At 40.3% G+C, this 7,616-nt stretch overlaps 1 pseudogene; it reads left to right on the top strand.

Annotated features, from left to right (window-relative positions):
• Nucleotides 1-691: 691 nt before the first annotated feature.
• Nucleotides 692-1,864, top strand: LOC114691319 (annotated as a pseudogene).
• The last annotated feature ends 5,752 nt before the right edge of the window (nt 1,865-7,616 follow it).

Below are 7,616 nucleotides of genomic sequence, written 5' to 3' on the forward strand. Positions count from 1 at the left end.
ATGTTTGATTCATGAAGCAAGCTAATAAACCAGAAAGTGTATATATATATATATATATATATATATATATATATATATATATATATATATATATCTTTTTAATGATCTCAAAAGCTGAGTTCTAATTTAGAATTTTTGGTTTCCCAGAAATTCTACAACAGAATGGATAGCCAAGAAAGTACTCACTTCTAATCTTTATCCTATGATCCTGTGGTCTCACCTCCCTCTTTTATCATCAGCTTGGCAACATGCCCTGCATGGACATGTAAGCATCATGCACAAGTGTTGTCATTCATGCCCAAAACATGTAACTATCCGTGGCTATTTTCCACCAAGAATAAAAATGTGTAACAGAGGTTAATGGACCATCCTAGGAGGAAATAGCCTAATGGACTCTAAAGATATGTTTGGGACCAACTAAGTGAAATATTTTGGGGTCCTGGGGGCTAGAACAATAATGCAAGTGAATACAATCCCTTGTCCCAGGGAAGAACACAATTGGAAGCAGCCAAAGATATACCTTCTATGCACAGGACCCTGGGCAAGGGTTTTTTTGCTGTTGTTGTTGTTGCTTTGTTTGTTTGTTTTTTTGGCTCTTACCTATTGATAAAACTGAATCTTTCGTAGTGGCCTTGTCCTCGGTGTTTCTCTTCTTCTCTGAACGCCACCTGTCTGCCTCGGGCCTGCGGTCTTGAGACCAAGCACCATGCCTTCGATAAAGTTGCAGAGTTCTGATAGAAAGATATTTGAAGTTAATGTAGAAATTGCCAAACAATCTGTGACCATCAAGACCATGCTGGAAGATTTAGGAATGGATGATAAGGGAGATGATGATTCTGTTCCTTTACCAAATGTTAATGCAGTAATTCTAAAAAAAGGTCATTCAGTGGTGCACCCATCACAAGGATGACCCCCCTTTCTCCTGAAGATGATGAGAACAAAGAAAAGCAGACAGATGATATTCCTGTTTGGGACCAAGAATTCCTGAAAGTTGACCAAGGAACACTTTTTGAACTTATTCTGGCTGCCAACTACTTAGACATTAAAGGTTTGCTTGATGTCACATGCAAGACTGTGGCCAATATGATTAAGGGGAAAACTCCTGAGGAGAATTGTAAAACCTTCTGCAGATGTAACCAATGGTCTTATTAAAATAAGAAACACAGAACCAATGTAAAAGAGAAAGTCGAGAGGTCACAGCTCAGAGCTAAAATCTTACCTCCTGCAGTGCTCCTAGCTTCCCTGAAAGAGACCTACTTCCTGTGTGTCTGTCTTTAAATAGTCTTTCTGTTCTGCCTTCTCATTGGTTGTAAACCCAAACACATGACTGCCTCGTCACTGCCTGTAAGTACCGTCCTCCAGGTCTTAAAGACGTATGTCTCCAATGCTGGCTGTATCCCTGAACACACAGAGATCTACCTAGCTCTTCTACCAAGTGCTGGGATTAAAGGCGTGCGCCGCCGCCGCCACGCTCTTGCTATGGCTCTAATAGCTCTGACCCCCAGGCAACTTTATTTAGTAACATACAATGAAAATCACATTTCAGTACAAATAAAATACCACCATAACCTTCAATATCAAAAACGACTTTACTGAAGAGGAAGAGGCCCAGGTATGCAAAGAGAACCAGTGGTGTGAAGAGAAGTGAAGTGCTGTGCCTGACACTGTAACACTAGAAGGGTTGTTCCAAATGCTAGTTGCACTGCTCTGTTTATAATTGTTAATATTAGAGAACAGTAGACAAACGCAGCCTTGTCCTCACTAAGTGTGTAGTTCCAGTACAGATCTGACCTATGGCTGAGTTTCTTCTATGAGCAGAAGTTTCTTTCTTTTTTTCTTTTCTTTTTTTTTTTTTTTTTTTTTTGTTCATTACTCTGAATAAAACTGAACTTCGGGTTCTCTGTGGAAAGTGGCATTTTGGGCTTTCCCTCTTTCTGTAAAGCAATTTCTGCCTAAGTCACTGTCCAGTTAACTTGAGTAAGCCTTTCAAAGTTGGCGTTGTAAATAAAACAACGTGCAAGAAGTATTCTGAACTATTAACAAAACATCATCATTGTTCATGAGTTGGAAACTGGAACAAGGCAACTTGAAGTCAATGTTGCGAGTTGGGTGGTTAGGGTAGGGTGTCTCCTGCTGCTGGTGAGCTTGTATGCAGCAGGCTCTCTCAATTGGATCTGAGGACTTGTTTTGTCTTTTTTTTTTCCCTTTAATTTTTAATCTTCTCACCTTTGAATATGTTCACTTTACTACCCAGTTTGGTTTGGGAGGGAGGCTGTAACTAGACAATTTGTTAGCTTTTCAATTAAAAAAGACACTTCAAAACAAACTGAATCTTTCTTACTACTCTACAATCTTTAATTCACTATGCTTATATATGATAGATCCAAAATTATAATACTATTAGTTCATTGTTCAACTTAGAATGAACAATCTAAAACATCACAACCTAAATACTTATTTAACATAAAAACTTTTGCACCACATTAGATTCTCCTCTTAACTCCCTATTTCCATTCTTCTGATTCATTAGCTAAAACACCTCTAGCACCAGTAATCTCTTTCTAACTGAAATAGCTGTTGAACTAGGTAAAGTTCTCTAGATTATAACAATATAATTATAACAATAGTTTCTTAATTGTCTATTCTACATATGCTATGTCCTAGCTTACTTCATTTCTTGCCATTTTAAGAATATATTGTGATGAAGATATTGGTATGTGTAAACAGTTTTATGCCCACTCACTGTGAAAAGAATAAACTGAGCATGTGAGTTCAATATAGACAGTCTCTTTCACCATGCTATAGTGTGAATTCTAATTGGTCTTAACAATAAAAACCAGAGTTAAATAACAGGGTAAATGCTGAGAGATCAGAGAAGCAGAGGAGCCAGCCATTAGAAAGACTTCTTACCTCTAGGCATCCTCAGACTGCAATGGGTGAGCTTCTGTCTCCATCCCCACCTTATCACTTCCTCTCTCCACTCAGCCATATCACTTCCTGTTTCCTCCTCCCAAGTGCGGGTATTTAAAGGTGTGTGCCTCCCAAGCACTGGGATCAAAGGCATAAGATCCCAAGTGCTGGGATTAAAGGTGTGTGCCTTCCCCCACCCCCTCTAGTGGCTAGCTCCACACTCTGATCTCCAGGCAAACTTTATTTGTTAGAGCACAACAAAATATCACCACATCATGCCCCCAGTATCATCAAAGGTCCTTCATCTCGACCTTTCTCCTAATTTCTTTTACCACACTGGTCTACACACCGTTTTCAGAATAGTTCATTCCTTTTCACTTTTACTCACTGTCCATGCTGTATCATCTACCTAGGATGCCATTCTTCAGTTTTGATACACTTGAACTTTCTCATTTTCTAAGCCCCGTCAAAAATTAAATTATTCATGTGTCACTTATGCCACTTATCTTTAGATCCATTGGATTGTGTCTAACATTACATAGCATTTATGAAATTAGCATAATTCATATTGGGTTTAATTTACATTAACATTCTCTTAGTTTAGATTGCCCCTAGAGGCACACCATGAGAAAAAGATTTGTATGGAAATAATTCATTTGGTGCAGGAATCATAAATACAGAGTAAAAAGATGGGGGAAGGAAGAACCTCAGCCAGTTTAAATCAAGCCATGTGGGCAAGTTTGGGACATCTACCCTCTTAAATGACACAAGGCAAAAACTCTTGATGATTAGAACTGTCTAGGAAAAGCTAATTTGTTTTTTAATTTAATTGGGGGGAAAACAAAATTATTTATAGTGTAGTTCAAAAATAGGATTTTTCAGTCAAAGGCCTGGCGTGTATAATCATTTATCATGTCCAAAATAGATAAAGGAAAGAGGAAAGGAAGAAAAGTAGAAAGTGAAGGAGGGAAGAGGTTAGGGAGATAGGAAAAATTAAACAACAATAAATCTACCATTAAGTTGTATGATAAAAACACTCACAACTTTTTTATTGAAAATAGTCTTCTCTCATCCAGTACATCCCAACCAGCTCCCCCTCCTTCCACTCTTGCCAGCTCCCTGGCACCTCTCCCTCACTGCCTCATTCATTCCCCCTCCATCTCCCATCAGAAAAAAAAGCAGGCCTCCAAGAAACAATAACCAAACACTACAAAACGCAATACACTAGGACAAGATAAAAACACTGACAGACAACCCAATAAGAGGAAGAGAGTCCCCAGAGCAAGCAAAAGAGTCAGAGACACACCCACTCCCACAGTTAGGAGTTCTACAAAAACACCATGCTGTCCAGCTACAATGTATATATTGACGACCTGGTGCAGACCTATGCAGGCCTGGTGATTGCCACATCAATCTCTGTGAGCACATATGCACACTGCTTAGTTGATTTGGTGGGCCATGTTCTGCTGGTGTTCTCCATTCACTCTGACTCCTATAATATTTCCATGCCCTTTCCCTGGGATCACCCAAGCTTCAAAGGGAAGGACCTGATGAAGAACCTCTGTAGTTGTAAGTTTTCTTGTGTCCCACAAGGTCCTGCAGCCACTCAGACCCAAGTAAACACACAGAGGCTTATATTAATTATAAACTGTATGGCCTAATGGCTCAGGCTTCTTGCTAGCTAATCAGTTCTTATAACTTAACCCATGTCTATTAATCTATATGTTGCCACATGGTGGTGGCTTTACCAGTCTGGTGGCATCTTGCTCCTTGGGCAACTGGCTGGCATCTGTTCCACCTCTGCCTTTCTCTTCCTGTCTTTCTCCTTAGATTTTCCATCTGCCTCTAACTTGCCTTGCCACAGGCCAAAGCAGCTTATTTATTAACCAATCAGAGCAACACATATTCACAGCATACAGAAAGACATCCCATAGCAGACCTCCGATTTTGACCATCTCTGCTTAATATCTGACTATGGGTCTCTGAATCTGCTCCCATCTGCTGCTGGATAACAACTGGACAAGGCATCAATCTGTGAGTATAGCAAAATATTATTAGAAATCATTTCATAGATATTGTCTTAGTTAGGATTTTTATTGTTCCTATAAAATGCCATGACCAAAAAGCAGATTGGGGAGAAAAGGTTTATTGAGCTTACACTTCCACATTGCTGTTTACCACTGAAGGAGGAAGTCAGGACAGGAACTCAAACAGGGCTGTATCTTGGAGCAAGAGCTGATCCAGGGGCCATGGAGGGGAGCTGCTTACTAACTTGCTTCCCTTGGCTTGCTCAGACCACCTTCTTCCAGAATCACCCACCATGCGCTGGGCTCTCCCCCATTGATCACCAAATGAAAAAAAAATGGCTTACAGATGGATCTCATCAAAGCATTTTCTCAAGTGAGGTTCCTTCCTCTGATGACTCTAGCTTGTGTCAAGTTGACATACAAAGACAGCCAGTATATTGACTTTTTTTTTTTTTGACCAGACATGTTTGGTTCTACTATAGGTCTCTGGGCTAGCCAGTCTGCAGTTCCTGGCCACCCAAACAGTGCTGGGCATGGGCTCCCTCAAGTTAAATCAGACATTGGCTGGCCACTGTCATAAGTTCTGTGCCACCATTATCCTAGAACATGTTGCAGGCAGGACAGATTGTTGACCAAGTGTTTTATGGCCAGTTGGTATCCACATTTCTCTTTTGGTAACCTGCAGAGTACCTTCCTGCACCAAACAGACTAGAACATATGAGTGAAGATTTCATGTAGGCAGCAGTTTGATCTCTCCATGTTTAATGAATGAGCTATGTGGATGGTGTCCTTGGCAATGATCTGGCTGTGAGTTTGGAGAGAGCAACCCTCTATCCTACCATCAGCTTGGGTTGTTTAGGGATCTCCATAAGACCTCATTGGCCAAGAACTCAACCAAATGAAACACAGGCCCACAACTGGAAGATTTGCCTGGCTATAAGAGATGGCCACTTGAGACTCCATATCCCCCATTACTAGGAGTCCTCACTAGGATCATTCTAGAAAGTTTCCACTGCATTAGGTTTCCACACTACCCCTCAAATGCACCCCAGTTCCAGCCATTTTCTCTGTACTCTCTTGTAGCATGAATTGTTAGAAGGTCTTATTAATAAAATAAAAAAATACCTGGAGCCAGGTATTGGGGTGAATGCTGAAAGATCAGAGAAACAGAACCAGCCACACCTAACCTCACCTTGCCAGTTCCTCAGCTGATTTCGTTTTCTCAATCTGGAAGCCTCTGTGTCCTCATCCTAATGGATCTCAGATGAACTATTGCTAAAAGTCTAAAAGTTTAACCAGGCTCTAGTTCCTAGTCCTCACACCTTATATACCTTTCTGCTTCCTGCCATCACTTCCTGGGATTAAAGGTGTGTGTAACCATGCCTGGCTGTTTCCAGGGTGGCTTTTAACTCACAGAAATCCAGACAGAATCTTTGGAATGCTAGGATTAAGGGTGTGTGTGCCACCATTTTCTGGCCTCTATATCTAGTGGCTGTTCTGTTCTCTGACCCCAGATAAGTTTATTAGGGTGCACAATATATTGGGGAATACAATATCACCACACTCTCTCCTTCTATCCCATATCCCTCCACCCCAATCTGATCCTTCTCACTTTCACCCCAACTAGCCCTCATTCTGCCCACAAAATCTATTCTATTTCCCCTGCCCAGGGAGCTCCCTGCATCGCTCCTTAGACCTCTCTTCTTTACCTGACCTCTCTGGGTCTACAGATTGTAGCTTAGTTATCATTTGCTTAACAGTTAATATCTACTTATAAGTGAATACATACCATGTTTATATTTCTAGGTATGGGTTACTTCACTCAGGATGTTTATTTTTTTCTAGTTCCATCCATTCGCCTACAATTTCATGATGTCATTTTTTAAATAGCTGAGTAACACTTCTTTGTGAAAATGAACCACATTTTGTTTATCCATTCTTCTGTTGAAGACATCTAGGTTGTTTCAAGTTCCTGGCTATTATGAATAAAGATGCAATGAACATAGTTAAGCAAGTATCTCTTTGGTAGGATGGCTCATTCTTCTGGTATGTGCCCAACAGTGGTGTAGTTGAGGTAGATTGATCTCCAACTTCGTGAGGAACTGTTGTATTTATTTTCATAGTGGCTGTACAAGTTTGCACTCCCACCAGCAAAGGAGGAGTGCTCCCTTCATTTCACATCCTCTCCACCATGAGCTGTCACTTGTGTTTTTATCTTAGACATTCTGACAGATGTAAGATGGAATCTCAAAGAAGTTTTGATTTGCATTTCCCTGATTGCTAAGGATGTTGGACAAAGTCAAGTGCTTCTCAGCCATTTGAAATTCCTCTACTGAGAATTTTCTATGTAGATCTGTACCCCATTCTTAATTGGATTATTTGGATTTGGGATTTTTGATGTCTAGTTTCTTGAGTCCTTTATATATTTTGGATATTATCTTTCTGTTGGATGTGGAGTTGATTTAAAAAAAACTTTATAGATTCTGTAGGCTGCTGATTTGTCCTATTTACAGTGTCCTTTACCTTACAGAAGATTTTCAGTTTCATGAGGTCCCATTTCTTATTTGCTGACCTTGGTGCCTGCACTATCAGTGTTCTGTTCAGGAAGCTGTCTCCTGTGTCAATGAATTCAAGACTATTCCCCATTTTCTCTTCTACCAGGGTCAGTTTATCTGGTTT

This window comes from Peromyscus leucopus, chromosome 8a (assembly GCF_004664715.2).
Source record: "Peromyscus leucopus breed LL Stock chromosome 8a, UCI_PerLeu_2.1, whole genome shotgun sequence".
Classification (NCBI taxonomy): Eukaryota; Metazoa; Chordata; class Mammalia; order Rodentia; family Cricetidae; genus Peromyscus; species Peromyscus leucopus.